General features: G+C 49.5%; 1 protein-coding gene across 1 annotated transcript in view; it reads left to right on the top strand.

Moving 5' to 3' along the window:
- Positions 1–20,187, top strand: part of LOC112574476 (heparan sulfate glucosamine 3-O-sulfotransferase 5-like) — a 30,584-nt gene that overhangs the window by 3,098 nt on the left and 7,299 nt on the right. The gene's annotated exons all lie outside the window — the stretch shown is intronic.

Genomic DNA, 20,187 nt, shown 5'->3' with positions numbered 1-20,187 from the left:
CGGTTGGTAATCGCCGCACGTGGGATGGGGATGGGGATGGGGATGGTGAAGGTGGTGAGGATGGGGTGGGATCGTTTGGGTCTGCCTGGCGTCACTGATTGAAACTGATTGACGATGTATCAGCGATGGTGGTGCGGAACGGTTTGTCGTGTTCCTGAATAAACAGAGGAATGAAAGCTGCTCATCACTTGTTCTGTCTCTCTCTCGCAAGACTTATAAACTCAGTAGATAAAGAAGACTGGACCTCACTCTGGACACATACACAGGCTGTAGGACTGGCGGAGCTGTTACAAGCAACATGGACCCTTGAGTTCGCATCTCGTCTCGGGACACCTGTTCGCAGTCCCGACTTTCCTTTTTTTTCCTGGGAATGTCTTCCTCCTCTTTCTCTCCTTGTAGTGGAAAATCACTTCTAGGACAAATCACTTTCCTGCCAACCCATTGCTGGAGTGGGAGTCATCATAAAGATATTCTATCATGTGCATCTCTCCCTTTCTAGTCCAGCCAGGTCCTGGAGCAAGGTAACTGAGCTGAGTAGCTGATGTTATCGCCATCCTCCGTCAAAGAAGTGGAAAGGTTGCTGCCTGGTGAGATCAGCAAGGATGTGGTCGACAAGGAGAGAATATAGTAAACAGCCAGCACCGCGCGCCCTGACTGCATGACAGGTGAGAACAGGTGAGAACAGGTGCCTGTACCTGCCACCGACACCGACAGGCATCTCACATCGCGCACACGAGCTGCGGAGCCTGAGGCGTGGAGGCCGGTGTCAGCAACACTTCCATGATCAAAGGAACTTGGCGGCGTGTCGGCGAGGTCTGCTTCCACTACCTTTGCTTTGTCTTGTCTCCCTAGGGGCTCCTGGGTACTGCCATGCGCAGGGAACTCCCCTCGCCGCCCTCAGGTGCTGGCCTCCTGTCGGCAGGAAGTGTGGGGCGTAGTCACGTGGCCATTTGTTTATGTCTCCCACTTGTGTCGTGTCTGATTGTTTGTCTGGATGGTGTAGACATCAGCAAAGTCGCGACTGAACCATTCTGTACAGTTGTAGACTTTTCTAGAAGCGTGTATTTATACTTATACAACTGATCAACCACAAACTGGTTTTGTCTACATCGATATCCAGCTTCCACTTTTATAAGTTGGACTAGAAGAGGAAAAGTTTAGAGTAGATGAAGGGGGAACCCCAGCAATATACATCAAAGGTTGGGTACGTTTAATAATAATCATCGCCATCATCATCATCATCTGAGTACTGTCGACATCCTACTGGAGTAGAGCAGAAGACAATGTGTAATGGAACTGAGGATGTTACAAGACAAATATGATTGTAACTACACGATGTTGCCCTCATCACGGAAACAGTCCCGGATGCTGAGCCACTTGTTCCTTCCTACGATCCCGTCATTCAATGGCAAGATGGCGCCAGGTCCTGCGTGCAGATGGCGCTGTGATGTCGCTACCCACGTGGAGGGTGGGTCATGGGGGAGTTGGGGGCGGGGCGAGGTCGATGCTAGGCGCGATGTCTAATCAGGCGAACTAACGACGAGGGCCGAGGTCCAGGGGCTGGTGATGCGGGTGTTGCTGGCGACAGGCTTGTACCCGCGTGTTGACAGGATGCAGCAAACACCGGGACTCAGCCTCTTCATTACTGACAGTCTCTCTACCTCCTGCCCCAGTCCTCCAGGCTCCCAACACAGAGTAGTGTGTGTGTGAGTGCGTGCGTGTTGTCGTTGCTTCACTATTCTTAACCTCTAACCTTTCGTCCAGTATCCTACACCAAGCCTTCACGTCATTTTCCTGACTGCAGCACGAGGCCATCTCTCCTGCTCAGCAGGAATCTGGTTTTTGTGCGCTTTTATGAAACTCATTATTCTTTATTACCTGTCTTTGTTGCCATGTCAATGTGTTTTTACTTGGGTATCTGTGTTCTATAAGCGAGCCTTTGTGCACAGAGCTGTCATTATCTGTCTTCTTCTTCATTTTTCTTTCAAGCTTGCTGTCTACTTTGCTACAGTTATTTTTTATGGTTGTCTGTTCCTGGTTTGCTCTCTAGTCCTCGTGTTCATTTGTTCTCTTGTGATGCCGTCATCCTTTGTGAAACAGCGATGTGAGGACGATGAGTTCTCGTCTACAAGTCTCGTCACGTGCGAGATCAGCGATGGCGCGCCGCTGCTCTCGTCGTGTTCTCGCTGGTAGTCGAGAAAGTGCCAGTGGTTGCAAAATGGCGCGAGATGAAATTTAGTTCCACCATCGAGTGGACGGCTGCAGACTTTGTCTAAGAACGACGAGTAGACATGACAACCATGTGAACCATATTATTTACAATCTACTTGCTGAGGTCTGCCCCTTCCCGAGGGTAAACAAGTGCAGCAGAGCAGCTCGCTGGCAGGTTCAAAACTCTGGGAGCCAAGAGTTGTTTGTGGGGTCAGTAGACTCCACTCGTTCCTTCTGTTGCTGCTGGTTGCTGACCTGTTCATTATGGACTCAGTGACATTTACTTCCATGTTTCTACAGTCATTAACGTGCCTCCCCCCCTTGTTACTAATTACAACAATGGGAAGAATTAGTCGCCAGCAAACAGCACTCATTACTGTCATCTCAAACTAATTATTAGGCTTCGGGCTGATGCCAGTCGTTCCCAGCTCCGCTGACTGTTGACTGAGTGAAGGCGAAGTTGAGATGGAGTGAGAAGAAAACATCATAGGAGGACTGTAAGCAGTGGAGAAGTGGACTGTTCACTGATTGACTGACTGAATAAGATAAAATAATTAATGTCTGTAGTTTGTAAACAAGATTTTATTGTCACACATATTAACACAGTTAATGGCTTGTGGTTACTGTTTAATGTTGTTTAAGAGAGGACCAGTTTTATTGTCTCTTCCTCCAAGTAAGAAAGAGAGGGATGAAGGGTATATATACATACACAATTAGATAAAGAAAGAGAAATAGAAGAGACGGAGATGGACGAGAGAGAGGGGGGGGAGAGGAGCAGGTGGAGGCCCCTGTCCTCGGTGAGATGATATAATATATGTTACTGTGTCGGCAGAACACGAGTGGAGCTAGTTCCAAACATGTCTAGGCCACGTGGGTAGAAGGTAGCGGGTACCAGGCCCAGTCCCAGACTCTCACAATGATGAGTGCACAAACAAGCTACCCGACGTTGATAACCACACACCCATCGCTGATAAACTAGCTACCCAGACCGCTGATAAACTTTATACCCATTCCTGATAAACATGTACCCATCGCTGATAAACTAGCTTCCCAGGTTGCTGATAAACCAAGTGCCCAGTGCTGATAAACCAGTACGAAGTCTGTGACTGCTATAAGAGCACAGGCAGGTCTGCGCCATTCTCACACCCACGACCTTTGACCTAAGGACAGCGGACCGACCATGTCCGACCTCATCACTGACGCAGGGTGTCGGTCATCTGTGATGAGAACAAAGCCTCGCGTCACGTGTACTCACCCGTTGACCACTTCATGTTCAAATACAAACGAGCTGCTCCCCCTTAGTCACCTTGAGGCCTGGACTCCAGCATCGCACGGAGGGGAGTGGGGACGGGGAGGGATGCTGCATCATGATCAAACTTCTGGAACTTTCTGGCTTCCATGAACGTGCGAGCTCAAGGCCACACCCGGACTGGCACTGCTGGTAGAAGGGGAAGGGGGGCAGGTAGATGGGGGGTCTGCCTAACCCTCCCCTCTACTCCTTCCATCTGTCAACACCTTGCAGACGACACTCGTGGTCCACCTTGTATCTCAGTGAAACATCTCCGACTGATGCTCTCACCTCGGCATCGCCAGTGGAGGGGTGACAGGAGGGGGGTCTACAACTGTCAGGTGAGGGGGTCGGGTGGAGGTAGAAGGTTCTTGCGCCTGTACATTCCTGTCATCGTCTGCACTCTGTACACTGTGAGGAGACCGGGTGCCGGGACTTCCAGGGTGAGAGGCTCTAACATTCTTTTCTCCACGAGAGAACAGATTTCCCAACTCTCGGCAATTTTTTGTGAGAAGACGGCACTTGCCACGCGAACACAGGTGTGAGAGTGACACCTGAGATAAGACACAGGTAAGCTCAGTCCTCGCGTTGTTATCAGCGGTGCTGCATCATGGCCGACCTCCCGCTGGTCTTCTTGGCACACAAACAGAAAACATCTACATTGTACTTTTGTTTCTTTGTTTTGTTCGTGAGGGAGTCCCACATTCTGTAATGTACTTCACCTTCCTCCCTTCATGGTCCGTCACGTGACTAAAAGCCATTTGTGCGTTTAGTTGTTTGTTGTCTGCCCCACCCCACCCCCACCGGTCTGTGAGTGACGGTTGGTATTTACATGATGACCTTTTGTCTCGAGATGATGGTAGCTGTCCAGCTCATGCTGACCTCTTGACCTCAAGGTTGCTGTTCCTCCGCTTGCTGTGCATGCGATGCTCACCCTCCACACCTTCCCTCCCTCCCTCCCCACCAGAACTGGAAACACGGCGGACAAGGTGAGAAACGACCACCCTCCTCTCCCCTCTTTGTTCACGAGATACAAAAATGAGAGGTAAACAACCGAGCTTTGTTTTTTTCTCGCGGTGTGGGTCCAACACGAGGGGAAGGTCGGCATGCCAGCGAGGGAGGAACACAGAGGGCGCTGTCTGCCAGCGGATGTACACAACATGGCGAGTTTGCTGACCAGCCGGACCGTGTGGACCGGGGTAGTTAGGGACTATTTGCTCGCCATTACACCCCGTGTGGACTCTGGTGGTTAGAAACAATTGGCGGCGTGTGTAGTGTCGTGGCATGTGACCACTGCGTCCACATCTTGTGTCCAGTGCACCTGCCGTCCGCCTGGTGTGGACAGTACAGGGTTGAGGGAAGGTTAGTGTCAGTTCAGGGAGTTTGGTTACCAAAGGTTTAGCAGGAACAGAAATAGACGACTAGTGTACATGTGAAGGGAAAAGTCCCGTAGACACAGTGTACCACTCACTGGCCTGAGCTAGTTTCGAACCGCCTCCTTTCAGTTCAAGTCTTTGACTGACCACAAGACGGCGGAGTCTCAAGGAACTGCATTGCCAGACTTAGCATGCATCGTCTACCCTCCACACTCGGCTTCCCCTGAAAGGTCTCCCCCTCACTGACAGCGGAGATGGGAGGAGGCGGCTTGGAGACAACTGAATGAAGAAGCGGAAGGCAACCGTTGTCCTTCCTGGGGGACGTGTCAACCACGACCACATTACAGCTGATAGGAGATGTCAGAGAGGCTGACACGTGGCCGCCAAGCTCGGACATGCGCACATCTCACTTCCTGTCGTCTGATTACCCGGATTCACTGATCGCGTGACGTCGCCAGAGACAACCACTGACGTCACCGGGGTCGTGACGCGAACTCTGCAAGTCAAACAACTGGCTGCACGCTGGGGTCACTGGGGTCACAGCTGGTTACAAGAAAAAAGTATTTCTGACTTTAGAGCTGGAGCTACAAACTTGTCCTAAGCTTTTACAAGTGAGTCCGATGCTGGAGCTGACTGAAGGTGGAGCCAGTCAAAGTCCAACTGAAGGCGGTGTGAGTGAAGGAGGGGAGAGCGCTCCACAAAGCTCGTCCTCCTCATCCTGACTGACATTTTTACACCAGGCAGGCAGTTATCTGTTCTTGGCATTACAGACACAAGACTTGACTACATACCAAGATGCTAATCCCATGAGATCGTTAGTTCCAGTTAATGTTCTTTCAACAGTTTCTGGACCGGACATTAATTTATACTTTCTTACATTGTTTGTTTACACAGTGTGTAAGATGAGTTGGTATTATCAGTATTGTCACGAACTTGTGTCTCAGTGTCTCTAGTGCAGACTTGTTAAACCCTCTTAATATCATCATTAGAGTGTGTTTAACCTTTGCACCATTAGCTGGAGAGAGATAATCTAGTCAGATAGCAGAGTGGAACTGTTTGCTCCACCTGAGGTTGAAGGCAAGGAGGTAGACGGGGGGTCACTTTGCTCTCTCTTGTTGCTAGGAGCTGGTGTCCACTGGCTTCCAGTCTCGTCCTTTCACCAATGATGGCGCGTGGCACCTGCAGCCCCGATGGTCTGGCACTTCCTGAATTCATTGCTCTTGGCTGCGACCTTTACACCGCCAGATATCCCGACATTCTCAGACCCTAGACATCGCGCGTGCCACAGATGAACCTGTGACAGGGATGAGCATCTGTGACTGAGCCACGTGTAGCAGTAGTAATACAGAGCTGTATAGTGATATAGTGATATAGTAATACAGTAATACAGTAATATAGTGATATAGTGACATAGTGACATAGTAATATAGTAATACAGTAATATAGTGATATAGTGATACAGTAATATAGTGATATAGTGATACATTAATATAGTGATACAGTAATACAGTGATATAGTAACACCCTGACGTCCGTGCTCATGCTATATTTACTGTTTGTAGTATTCTTACACCCGGAATACCCGGAAGACGCAGAGACAGAGACAGAAGTCAAAAGAGAGAGAGAGAGTTAGAGAAAGTAAGAGTGAGAGAGAGAAGGAAAGATGGGGGAGAGAGAACATATTCCCATCTCACAGACGGCTATGGACAACATGCAGGTATTCATGGCTGGACGTGTGTCCGGTCACAGACACTCACTCAGGGGAGGTAACCTCCACCTCTACTACAGCAGCTCGCTTACTCCCCCACAAGCATGGAGTCTCCAGGTGTGATGTTTGATGTTCGCTGCCTCTTTGTGTCTCTTTACCTGTGCAGTCTTTGCACTGACAGACACAACCACTCTTAGACTGGAACATTTATGTCCGACTATTTATAGCACGTGCGGACGGACTGACTCACTGACTGACTGACTCACTCAGAGAGTAGCAGGATGATGCCGCCATCTTAAGACAGAGTGAACACGTCTGTCTATGTAGGACAGCAGGGTCAAGAGGTTGTCATGGAAACCAAGGAGGTGAAGCAGAATGCGGTGAAATCACTTCTCCTGACAAAACTCGTTTCAAGTCTCGCGGTGCGCAGACAGCTGCACGAAGCTGCTTATACAGCTGCGACGCTTTTACACGTGTAATTCTTCACAGCTGCAACACCTCCTGAACTGTTTTCTTCTTTTTTTTTTTTTACTTCGGGAATGTTACGACCGCCGTGTCTGTGGCATTCTCTGCAGTTTCTCTCCCTGCATCAGCAGTTCTAGAAACCCCGGCCTCGCCATTTTTAACCCACAGAAGGGTGAGCATGGACGCCGGGTGGCGGCGCTGTTTAGCCAGAAGGCCAGCAAACGAAAACATCGTAAAACTAAATTTAGTTTCCTCTTAATTTTGTGTAAATATGTTTTAATTTGTTTACCTAACAGCTAAATACCCGGAAGTGACGTCAGGTGTCGTGTCTGGTGTAGATAGTAATTGAGAAAACTCGCGTTTACAGAATTGGGAGGTGGATCGTTTTTAATATTTTTAATTATCTCATTAATTGAAATTTGTACTGAAATGTGTGTGAGAGATGTGATGTGTAGTGAGGGTGTTACCTCTGCTGTCAAACACTGCCTCGGGGGGAGCTTTGCCACGTGACTCAAACTGAGGACAACAACAGGTTTCCAGGAAGCCCTCAGAGAACTTCTTCTAATGTGTCTGCGAACATTCTCTTTGGACTTTCCAGTCGATAAATGGACAGCTCGATGTTTCATCAAACACATTCTTTACTCGTCTGTGCTAAAATAATTATCTGTCGTCAGTCACGCCTCTCCTGCTTCGTGACGAAGGTCAAGGGTCAATACTCAGGGTGCTGTGTCTTTGACCAGCCTTTGTGAGTTTGGAGAAAACATTTACACAAACACAACACAAGAAAGACACTCTGTGATGGTGAGTGAGGCTCAGGGAGGACAAAAGCAACTTTTTTTAAAAAATCTGTCGTCTACTCGTCGATCCTTTCAATTGAACGTGTGGAATGAGTCGCAGTCATCGAAATGGTCATCAACAACGATGACATGGTGTTTTTTAACAAATGTAATAAATTTGATTAATTATTTTGTTTACTTAAATTTTATTTGTAGTCCTTTTACATAATAATTACTGGAACTTGGATCACTTGAGAAAGCCCTTTTCCAACTTCAGTTTGGGAAAAGTCAGCGAAAGGCTTGGTCACACTTAAAACAACGCTGGTACCGTCTGACCAAAACAAGTTCGAAGACAATCGGGATTCAACTGAAACAGACCTAAAGCTGCTTGAAGCAGCTACAGACCTCCATTTAGTGACAACCAAAGCTTTAACAGTGAAGGTAAACAGGGACGAAGGTATAAACACGAAAACACTTTATCACAATTCTCTACATGAATTATAATAATGAAGGTAATTTTGTTATTCTTGTCTACATATGATCATTTAGTTATTTTTGTTATTGTGGTCTACACAAGATATCACAATATAGCTATTTGTGTTGTTCTCGTCTGTATGTTGTTGTTATGACTCTTCGCTACATCAGCGTATTGTTTGTGTGTCCGTCAGTCTGTCCTCCTCTCTCTGCTCCCCTTCATCCTCCACGCCCGTCTCCCATCCGGTTGTAGATGTTCACTCCTGATGTCGGAGCTGGTCTTTCACTTTTAAAACATTCCTGTAGATAATGTTTACTTTGTGGATGGATGAACTCGTGTGTGGAGACAACAGACAGGTATTCAGTGGAGCCGGAGACCGCTTAGACACGTGTCAACATGAGTGTGTGCGTGAGTGTGTGTGTTTGTGTGTGTGTGGTGCGTGTGTGTGTGGTGCGTGAGTGTGTGAACTTTTAGTATCACAAGGTCTTCATTATGCTCCTCATAGTGGCACGAGGTCAACTAAAGGTCGCAGGTCAAAGGTTTCAGGGACAATAACTGTGAGGATAGAATTATGCGATGCTTTCCAGTTTGATTAAGCGGTGGTCTCCCTTCGTCTCCCCATCCCTTTACTCTTCCGGTCTCCCCATCGTCTGCCTGCCTCGTGGTGTTACCTCGGGGGTTGTCCGCACACTGCTGCTGTCTCAGTCGTGAGTTTCTCACCCATACCACAGGGGTCAGCCAGTACAAGTGATGGAGGAGGACAACTCTTCCTCCCGATGATGGACGTCAGCACGAGACTTAACGTCTCCGATTGTTGAGCTCAGTTCACGAAGTACAAACACTAGAAGCAACTGTTGTGTTTTCATGGCAATGGATTCGAAGTTTCTTTTGGCCTAAACGCCCCCGACCGACCGACCGACCGACCGACCGACCGCTCTGTTGATTCCAGAAGAGGTTCTGACAAATCAATGTGACGTCCATTGCTCATGTAGTCGGTGGCCCTGGTGTAGCTGTGCTGCTGCTGCTGCTGTGCTGCTAGTCAGTTCTCTCTGTCAGTGCATTTGCATGGCAACTTCAGTCAAAATGTCATCAACAAGCGTGAACCGGGAGGCAGTGGCAGATGTCAGGGAGGTCGTCAAATGACATGTAATTACAGAAGATGGAGACATGGCAGCCTGTCCCACGACTGCAACAACACTACAAACGCTTGGCTCATCACTCAGGTCCTCTGACATTTGTTGACGACAGGGGAGGTCGATGTTCCATCCCATGCTGCCATGGAGTTGTTGATGACACAAGATGCTCCTATCAACATCATCATCCTTCCATTAGTTGAGTTGTTTTATGACAGCAACAGTCGGTCGATGATGTCTTGGGAGGATTTCTTTGTCGTTGATTGACGAGGGACATCACAATGGTTTGTTTTGTTGAAACATCGTCTGAGCCTCATTAAGTCTTTCTTGTCCTCTTGCCATGTCTCATTAGTGGTGATGGCGGCGATGTTTCATCTGTTAGTGAGTTTTTATCTTAGCAACATGGCAGTGAATATCGACTGCGATCACGTGACTCAGAGACTGGCTTGTGTTTCTACTCAGCACATGAATGTGGGAGGATGCAGAGTCATAGGAACAGACAGCAGCCAATCTCCCTCCCTCTCTCTCTCACAAACAAACACAAACACATAAGCGTGTGTTACGCACATAATACTGATTGTATCCATACCTATATATATATACTCATACTAATTTGGACAAACTTGATCAAATGATTGACAAATGCCTGGTTAAGAAGAGCTTTAGGGTGGGACTAGATGATGTAGGAAGTCACCATCCTCTACTTATTACTTTCTACACCATTGCTCTCATCTCCTACACCATTGCTCTCCTGCATCCACCCCACCTCCACCCGTTCACTCACTCACTCCCGCATTCCCGACTTTCGTTGTTATCGTCCTCCGCGCGGTGCAAGAAGCATCATGGGTGGATGGGTCGACGGCTCTCCCTCCCGACCCTGTTCTTGACGTAGACAAGCGAGGCTGGGTGGGCATGTCCCCCTCCCCCAGCTGCCTGAGTACAGACGAGAGCGAGATATCGACATGAGGGCCAAGTGCCTGCTGCCCGCAGTTCTGGACTTGCCGCCAAGAGGGCAGCACGGGCGTTGAGCGTGGAGCTCTCCCAAAGTTGCCAACTTTATTTTTTCGCCTTTTCTCCCATGCCCCCTTCCTCCACCTCAGATTTTTTATCTCTGGCTGGAGACACGAGGCCGGGTTACCTCCGTCTCACGCGGTGGAGGCACTGCGCATGCGCGTGTGTGAGAGAGGTCTGTGGCACCGCGGTGAGCTGCATGGTGCTGTGTGGTGCCTCGCGAAAGCTCACCCGAGGATCTGGTGTTTGGATTGAGTTCCCGTCGCCCAGCTGATGGCTCGCGACCGGATGTCGGCCATGACACAAACATCCAGCGAAACAAAATGTTAGATGGTGAAAACGTGGGAGGCCACTTCTTGGCGCGAGTGGACAGCACGTGGTCCATTTCTCTTGAAATGAATACTCCACTCTCTACGGTCTACGCTGTATATCAGGCTCCCTGTGATATGTATGAAGTAGATGAAGCAGAGAGAACTGTGTCACACAGTCGCAGAGTTACCTCCCTATCTCTGGCACCACGATGCCGACTCCACAGACTGATTCCTGGAGTGAGGCAAGGCCGCCATCAAACACGCTTTCTCTGTGTTACCGCTGACATCACCCTGTATTTATCCCTCTACTAACCCACAAAGCACTTTCCTCTGGACTCTGGCCGATGCTAGGGGTCTCTGGCAGCAGACAAATGGCGGAGGACCAGGATGCCAACTGCAGCCACAGCCCGCAGGGTGATGGCGATGCACCGACCTCAATAATAAACTCGCTTTCGGTGGAGCTCGTAACTCGGGGACAGCATTGATTGTAATTATGCTCGAGCGGTCGTCTGACGGTTAGAGGGCCACCCTGACAGCAACACGGGTGGGAAGTGAGCATTAGCGGGGTGGAGTACAGGGGTAGAATACAGGGGTAGAGTAAAGGGGTAGAGTAAAGGGGTAGAGTAAAGGGGTAGAGTAAAGGGGTAGAGTACAGGGTAGAGTAAAGGGGTAGAGTACAGGGGTAGAGTAAAGGGGTAGAGTACAGGGGTAGAGTAAAGGGGTAGAGTACAGGGGTGGAGTACAGGGGTGGAGTACAGGGGTAGAGTACAGGGGTAGAGTGCAGGGGTAGAGTACAGGGGTAGAGTACAGGGGTAGAGTGCAGGGGTAGAGTACAGGGGTAGAGTACAGGGGAGGCTTCACAAGCCGCCACACGTCCCGTGCACACCCAGACTCCGGTGTAGGCAGCACAGATCGATGCCCTCCTCGTCTAAACAACATTTTTCATTTTGCCTGCCATCACAAACTACACTTGGCACATTACATAATAACTATGCTCTCACGCTACCGCTGCTTCATTAAAAGTATTGTGTATACAATATAACAAAGTTTGTGGATGGATGATGAGAATAAATAGTCGCTTTTGTGAGAAGATATTTATCTGCCGCGTAGAAAGGTCAAACACTCATTTTAATGTGAAAATATTTATGGAGAGATGCTAGGAGAAAATTATTTAGCTATAAAACATTTTGCTTAATAGAGAGCAGGCAGGTGACATAATCCTGTCTGGTGTGAAAATATTGACTCGCCTCCCGTCCTGTCGTCGCCATATTTGCTGGACTTGCAACTGCCGGTCAGCTGCTGATGTCAACCTGCTTCCCGCTGGCTTATGAGGCCAGGGTAGAGAAAATATCAGAGAACAAACAACACCTACGAAAGTGAAAAGGTAGACAGTAGTAGACGACACACAAACCAGTCCTACAACCGCTTCTCTGGAGCAGTTGCTGCTGTCTGGCATGGTCGTGTTCAGCAAGATGGCTGTTAGTGTACTTTAAACACCACGACACAAAACACGGGGAGGGGAGACGAGTGTCTTGTACCTCAGTTCAGCTGCTCCTCCCAAAGCATTGCAGACTCCTCCATCTCTGTCCCTCCAGAGATTGAAGACACTTCCACCACTCGCTCACCATCTTGAAAGGTCTTCTCAGTCACGTGACGTCAGACTCACGCCAGCAGCGCCACCACCACGGCATCAGGTGATAAATCAGGAAGGTTAAAGGTTGACAATGCATCACCAACAACATACACTTTGAAAATATTGAATTTATCCACTCGCTAAAGTTGATTAGAAAGTTTTATTTGAAAAGTTGAGAGCAGACAGCAGCAAGTACTTAGTTCACACGAGGTGCACCTCTACAACTAACGGCCATCACATGGAGGGAGGGTGGGAGGACTTGCTCTCTGTAATGTCTCAGATGGCGGGTAGGATGGCGTTCATTAGCCACATAATGTCGGCGGGTAGCTGTTGTCCCATATACAGTTGCTGTCGATGACAAGGGCCGAGCACTTCTCCTCCACCTAATGATCGGACAAACAGGTTTCCATTTTCCGATGAGATCGATGAGTGCTGATGTTGGTGGAGAGGAGCGATGATCTCATGGCACTCAACGCCTGCAAGGTTTTGCTGTGGAGACATCTGAGTGGAGCTGTCAACTGGTCCACCTTGATAATTAATCTGCGTTTTATTCGAAAGGGAATGATTAAAAAAAATGAGTATTCCATATTAGGTTAAGGCCAGCGAGTGTGTTATTGTATGTTGCTATAAATAGACGATGTCCACGGTTTTGTCTGATGAAAGGAGGGAACGTACTGAGGTAAGGACACCCGCCTCTACTGACACTTTCGTGAAGCTGGTGTCAGATCCTCCACAAGACCTCCTGCTGTCCAGCAAACAAGCTTACAAGTCACACGCATTACAGCTGTGTCCAGCTGCGGCATCGTCAGCTGTCACGTGATTGACGTCATCAGCTGTAACGTACCTATGGTTGACGTCGTTGAAATAAAACTTGTGATGACATCACGGGAGCTGTCTGGTTTCATCTTCCTTCTCTCTCTCGTCGTTGGTTGGAGTGAGGGAGACGCGGACTCCGTCCTGCAAGTGTCCTGCTGTTGGCCTGTCAGTCGTGTGGAGGCTGCAGACAGCCACAGGACGGATGTGCGGCTCTGCGCATGTCTTGAAAACAATCATAAAAACGGTTGAAGGTTTCAAGTCTTTGGAAATGGTTGCAGGTGTTGTGGTGGAGCCCGGGGCTTCTCTGTACAAGCGAAGGAGGAAGAAAGACGAGTGTTTCTCTTGGCTGGCGTGCAGAGAATGTCAAGTGTATCCCCCTCACCTCCCCGGGGGGCACCCAGGGCACCCGGCCGCTTGATCGGCGGGTAGACAGGTGCACACTACGCCGCAGCGCTTCTCGCATGCCTGCTGACCTCCCTGACCTCGTTCTTACAGGAGGGACAATCCGTGCACAATGTGTTGTCACTGGAACTGGGGGGACTCGCCAGCCGCCATTTTCTTGTTGCAGTCGGAGGACATTAGCTGCTCTGCGACTTGAGGTGAGAAGGTTGAGGAGACAGAGACTTCAAATGTCTCTCTACAATGACCCTGCTGTTGAGGTTGTTGTAGCCAGGACGGACTTACCTCAATTCTTCTCTCTCTCACGAAAATACAAAATAGATACACGCACTCACGCACACGCAATCACACAAGTCTGTTGACAGAAAAAAGAAAGTCGAGCCACGCGGTAATGGAGAAAGAAAGTAGTTCACCTGCAACCACCAAGTCCCGCAAGGTGAGGCGCACAGGCCGACGGGAAGGCGGGGGAGATGTTTGATCTTGGCTATCGATCCTAACGGCCAGCAAATCAGTGGCAGTCGGCGATGATCTATTAACTCACAGACCTCCTTCGATCTGTTGGTGTAGCCGCGGCCCGTGAGTGGAGACATGTTTGGACATGGAGTGTGGACTGCGTGACGTGGGCGACCTTTGACACCGCAGCTTACGTCAGCAGTCCTCAACAAAGCCTCCTCCTGCTGGTCCCCCTTCGCCTCCAAGCACCTTGCACTCGGAGACAGGAGCACTTATCGATGTGTCTAAGGGAGAGACGAGAGAGAGAGAGACAGAGAGAGCGATTTATCTAGAGAACCGTTTGATTTGTCTTAATGTTTCAGACCTCCCGAGCCTTTAAATTATCCTCCCATGATTATCCAAATCTTTGGGTTGGAAGGTGTCAGGATTTCCCTCAGGGTGCAAACAGGCCAACAGCACACGAATGTAGGGGCTGGTCGCTCAATCAAGGGAAGTAAATAGCAGTGCAGAGACACCACGTGACAGTGACGTAGAGACCCACCCAGGACGTACTTAATATACAAGTGAGATGGAGTTGTCTTCCCCGCACTGACACTAACAACCAGGAGGTGGCGTCTGGTCCTGACAGCCACAACCCACAGAAAGTGTCACGGCGCAGTTATCTTTCCCTTTACCTGTCCTTTGCCTTTCGTTCCTTCCTGACCGCTTGTCGCCAACACTGTTCGAATCTCGCGTCTGTATGTAACCCTGTTCACTGTGCTGCTTGGCCAGCAGACCACTCACCACAGCTGAGCATTAAGACTAAACACTCATTCCTCTACTCCTTTCCTTTCCCGTCTTCTGATTCTCTTGCTTGTCACGTGATTTTATTCTTCCGTGCGCGCGACTCCTCGCCTGTCAAGACGTTGCTTCTCTCGCATCTCTCGGTCATGAGATGTTCAGTTGAGATTTTTGTTTTACTGCTGTTTCTTCTCCTCTCGAAACAGGTGTGTTGTCATCCACTTCCGGCTGCTGAGCTTGCTGTCGAGGCTTGATGCGTTTCGTACCTCATCTGGGGATGTTTCATGTCCCCCACATCTCCACATTCCCCTCATCCCTCCATCCCCCTCCCTACTTGAAGTCTTGTCAAAAGACCGGAAGTGGCGTACGTTTCCATGTCCATTAGCCGCAGATAAGCAGCCCATTACGCGCCGTCCCGGAAGTGACGTCAGGGAGCTGGTTTGCCCGCGACTTCGTTCTTCCCGCGCGCGGTCTCGCGAGAAATCGGAGGATTTCTTTCCATTACGTGGATTGTCGCGCCTGACAGCAGTCAAGACGCTGGGCTGTTACTACACAGTTATCCCTCAGCCACAGGCAGGGGGCGGTGAGAACATGCTAAATGCTAATTAGCACCACGCGCTATTCCCCCGAGTGAGCGGCGGGTGGAGGGGTCTGCTGGGAGACGGTGGGGCCTCCAGAAGGGAGGAGTTGCGGACGGTCACCAGACAGAACGATGCAAATAATGAGGCTAGTGAGGTTAAAGGGCAGCGAGAGCGAAGAAAATCTGATTGGTTGAAAGTCTGTCGCCATAAACTTGGAATATTTGTTTTCATTTCTTGTAATTCCACCATTGTCCAAGCAAAGCATCTTGTCTAATGCGCATGCGTGCACACACACACACACAGACAGCTGACGTCATAGTTGCTGGCTGACATTATGCTAATTATCTAATTTAAATACACGTTGAACACCTGACATCTTTATTGGAAATAAAATTGTAAACAAAGCTATTTTCTAGCCGTGACTTTGGATACCATTTTTGTAGTCACGTGATAACATGGCTGGCTGGCTGGCTGGCCTGCTTGATAGACAAGTGCCGCCATCCAGTCTTGTGATGTAGGAAAAGGAAGGAAGGAAATAGGAACTCCTGGACAAAAAGATTCCTCCAAAGAGGTGTTGTCTACAGAAAGAAGACCCGACACCAGACCTGAGGGAGGGTCTGTGAGGGGGTGGGAAGCGTTGTTTCTTTTTCCACTGCGCCACCAGGACAGTCAGAAAGTGGATGTAGAGCAGACGACACGTGTGCTGCTGGTAGTGGCTGGCAGTGATGGAGATGTGGAGTGAAATGAACTTTGTTCACATCGCGATTATTGCATCGTCTCAAGGCGATCTGACTTCGTTCACTGGAGTACCCCGTGTCCGGCGTGTTGGTCAGGCGGGTAGCTGAACCCTGAACTCTCTCGTTCATTGTCGACACCCGTTTAACAGTTCAGCTTGTGAATAGAGCAGCCACGTGTACACGTAAACACAGCGCCATCCTACCCCGCACACAGGGTGAACACAGCTCATACTCGCCTGTTGGGTATCACGTCCACCCCTGGTACCCGCACTCTTTCGTTTTTGTTGTTCTTCCAACATTTCTGTCTTTAGTGTGGCTTTCATTACATCAAGCTTTGATCCGCTCCGTGATACTTAAAAAAACCCACTTAACTGAAGAAGTGTATGCAAAAAGTGAACGAATAAATGAATAAACACCAAAGGAGAAACACAAGAGAAAAAGAAGAAAGAAAGAGTGAATGGCGGCCGTTTTGTCCGCTGGATGCAATGAAGAATATTTGTCCTTCAGCTTTTCTTCGTTTTGACCGCACGGCGCGCGGTTCTAATCAGCAAACGGTCATCAGGGTAATTATCAACACTCAGTGGTCACCCGAGTCGCCCCCACCACCGCCATCTTGGGGTTACTGGGGGTCACGACATACACGTGTGTACACTGCGCCAACTTGTCCAGTCATCTGTCACCGGCCTGTGATCGCCACCCGGACCTCCATCAGTGTAGAGTGTAGACTAATGACGGCAGCAGACGCGGAGTTTGTGTTGATTGGTTGTCTGCACAAACGTTGAAATGTTTGCAGGTTCCAGTGAGTGACTTCATGTCAAGCGTGACAGACACAAACATCAGACCGGCAAGTGAACACGCACGTGACGACTCAAGTGAACACCTGCATGGTCAGACACAGTGAGTGTCGCCGATGTTGAAGTGTCGGACACACACACATACACACGTGTGACGGTTCACAAGCATATTCACACGTTCACGCGCACAGACACAGTTCACAGCAAGGTGAAGGAAGTGGTTCACAGCGCCTCGTGTCATGACAGACACTGTCACACCATCTGTCTCATCACCTGACAGCGCCTCCTGGCAGATGTTTGGGGGCCGGACTACGTCATCAGCAGCTCTCGGGGATGGGGCGGCGCCGTTATGACCGACATCTTCCCCTCCACCCGAGCTCACCCCCCGGTCTGCTGAGCTTGTGTCGACGCTGGGTGTCTGTTGTTTGTTTGTCTGTTGTTTGTTTGTTGTTTGTTTGTCTGCACAAGATGGCCGGTAGTGTCTGTAGACGGCGTCTGTCTGTTGTTTGTCTACACCTAGTGAGTTTATTGCCCCTGTCGTCTGTCATCTACCGGCACCGGCCGTTAAATACTTACTGTAGGGAGGTGGAGTATGTGGAGGGTGTGTAGGTGAGTGACGTATGTGTGGAGGTGAGTGGTTTGTGTGGAGTGTGTGAAGAGTGTGGAGGTGTGTAGCCGGAGGACCTGGAGGACTGTCAGTCGGATGATGATGAAGAGGTTGTAGAGGAGACTCTCTACCTGTCGCTACAACTGTACGGCGGGAGACTGGTGCGACGCTGTGTGTAGAGGTTGTTGTCGGAAAGCCACGTAGTGCTACCTATACATTTTTCAAAAAGGAAAACTTACTTTATAAAGACGACGATGGAGGCCAAGGTGTAGGTAAGATGATTACTGGTATTTATTGATAAACCAGCCTGAGATTTACGGCATCACTGACAGTCGTGTCGTCACAGATTTACATCAAACACTCTGTAAAATGAGTTTCACTGACATCGATCGAGCCACCCACGCATCCACCCGCCCACACAGAGTGGGTGCCGATAATTTCACTGCGTGCTGACAGATGACTCAGGTTTGCTTCTTATTTTACTTGCAAAAGGAAACTTGAAACTCTGCTTTTTGCTTCCAGTCCCATTTTCATCCCTTCGGCATATTGTTCTGGTCATACTGCGCATGTCCGATGACCCAAGTTGAGGGCACAACGCTATGGCTTCATGAATTCTGTATGAGCGCCTGTCGTCAGCTTTGTTTTTAGCTTCGCATCCTGACAATCAAACTGCTCTCTGTCTCCCTCTGTCTCTCTCTGTCTCTCTCAAAACACACACAGCAGCACTCACACACTTTTCCGTGAGACGAGGAAGATTCCTCCCGCCATCATCATCTGCTCACTGCATCTGTAACCAGTGTTTGTATTTGCTGTTATCTTGTCACCTGTGTTGTTCGTGCTGCTCCATTTGACTGTTCAACATGAAAATCACGTGATCCACACTTCAATTGATTCCACACCACGTAATCAGGCTGCCCCGCCCCCACCTTTGACCTCACGCACAGCTTGGTGTCGCCACTTGTCTGCTGACCCCAGAGACTCAGGTCTCGGATGACATCTGGGTGAGTGTGGACGTTGATGGAGGGCCTGTGGAATCGGAGAACAAAGACAGTTGCCTCCCAGTCTCGCGCTCATTAGGGTGTCTGGCACAATTCCGGGTGAGCAGGACCACGTACACTAGAGCGGTGTGGCTTTGCCTTCCGGGTGGCGGACACGAGGGTATCTGGTTCCTGGTTCCTGACGTCAGGGGCCATCACTCTGGTTTTGTCAGGGAACAGCAATGTCCACTAACACTGTAAACAGCTTCAAGTACACGGCAGCCACCCTCTCCAGCTCCACCCCCGACATCCACATGGGGATGGCGACAGCAACAGCTGAATGAGTGAATGAACATTGTCAGCTTCAGGCAGTGGAAGAAGGTTTGAAAGAAGGTATGAAAGAAGGTATGAGTGTTCAGAAGTCAAAGGAGTTTAACGATTTCCCCACTGAGTGGGTGTCGACTAAGTGCACAGTCATCTAGGACAATAACAGTCACGCACGCACGCAATGAGCGCCATCTTTGTCTCGCGTGCAGGCCAGCCAATCATCGCTAACGATCTCGCGAGACGTGATTTCCGGATGTCACGTTCCGAACGTCAGCGCTGACCTCCCCTTGTCACATACATAAATAATAATACTTGGTCCGGTGAGCCTCACCTGTGAACAGGTCGCTATGTCATTGATCAGACAAAGAGGAGGTGGGCGGGGCTGTCGACTGGGCACTGGCAAAGTGGAGTGACAGATGACTGCAAGGTGGAGTGACAGATGACTGGCAAGGTGGAGTGACAGATGACTGGCAAAGTGGAGTGACAGATGACTGGCAAGGTGGAGTGACAGATGACTGGCAAGGTGGAGTGACAGATGACTGGCAAGGTGGAGTGACAGATGACTGGCAAGGTGGAGTGACAGATGACTGGCAAGGTGGAGTGACAGATGACTGGCAAGGTGTAGTGACAGACCAAACACCATCCTCCGTCTGTGTCAGTAGTAAAGTTTGGCAACTCACGTACACGCTATCGGTGGCGCCACCACTGTCTTTCACCTGTCACGTGAGAAGGCTGTGACGTCAGGGGTGGACCTGAGAGTGCAGCCAGACAGACGACAGGACATCTTGCGCTGAGTTCTTTCCTTGTTTCGCAAAGGTTTCGCGGGCCGTTTTGACAAAAAGATAAAGGAGAAAGTAAGCAGACACTCCATCTTGCTCACTGCCAGACACGTGTTTACATCCAAACAAACTAGTAACGCGATTATCGCCGTTCAACTGTGACTTTCCCTTTCAAACAAGAAAAAAAAAAAAAAAAACTGGAGAAGTGACTGAGACTGAAAAGTTGTAGATGTGGTGACTGTGAGCACAGTCTTGACGAGGACACGTGACCATCTCTACATCACGAGGGCAACATTCGTGTCTGGCACCGACAGGCGGCGAGCTCCGACCTTGAGGCGACAGAGTGCCACGTGCTGGCACCGACCTGGAATTGCCCGGCGAGCCACTCTACATCCCAGCAAAGGTCAGACGAACACGTTTGTAGATTGTAATCCACGACTCGTCAACTTGGAGTCGTGAGGTTCAGGTTCCTGTCTCACCAGCAGATTGTTTCTCGTCAGGGTGCGAATCGTCTGCTCAGACCTCGCAGTTATTTTTTTTTTCTTGTTGG

Source organism: Pomacea canaliculata, linkage group LG10 (genome assembly GCF_003073045.1).
Source record: "Pomacea canaliculata isolate SZHN2017 linkage group LG10, ASM307304v1, whole genome shotgun sequence".
Taxonomy (NCBI): Eukaryota; Metazoa; Mollusca; class Gastropoda; order Architaenioglossa; family Ampullariidae; genus Pomacea; species Pomacea canaliculata.
This window is presented reverse-complemented; position numbering and strand designations above follow the sequence as displayed.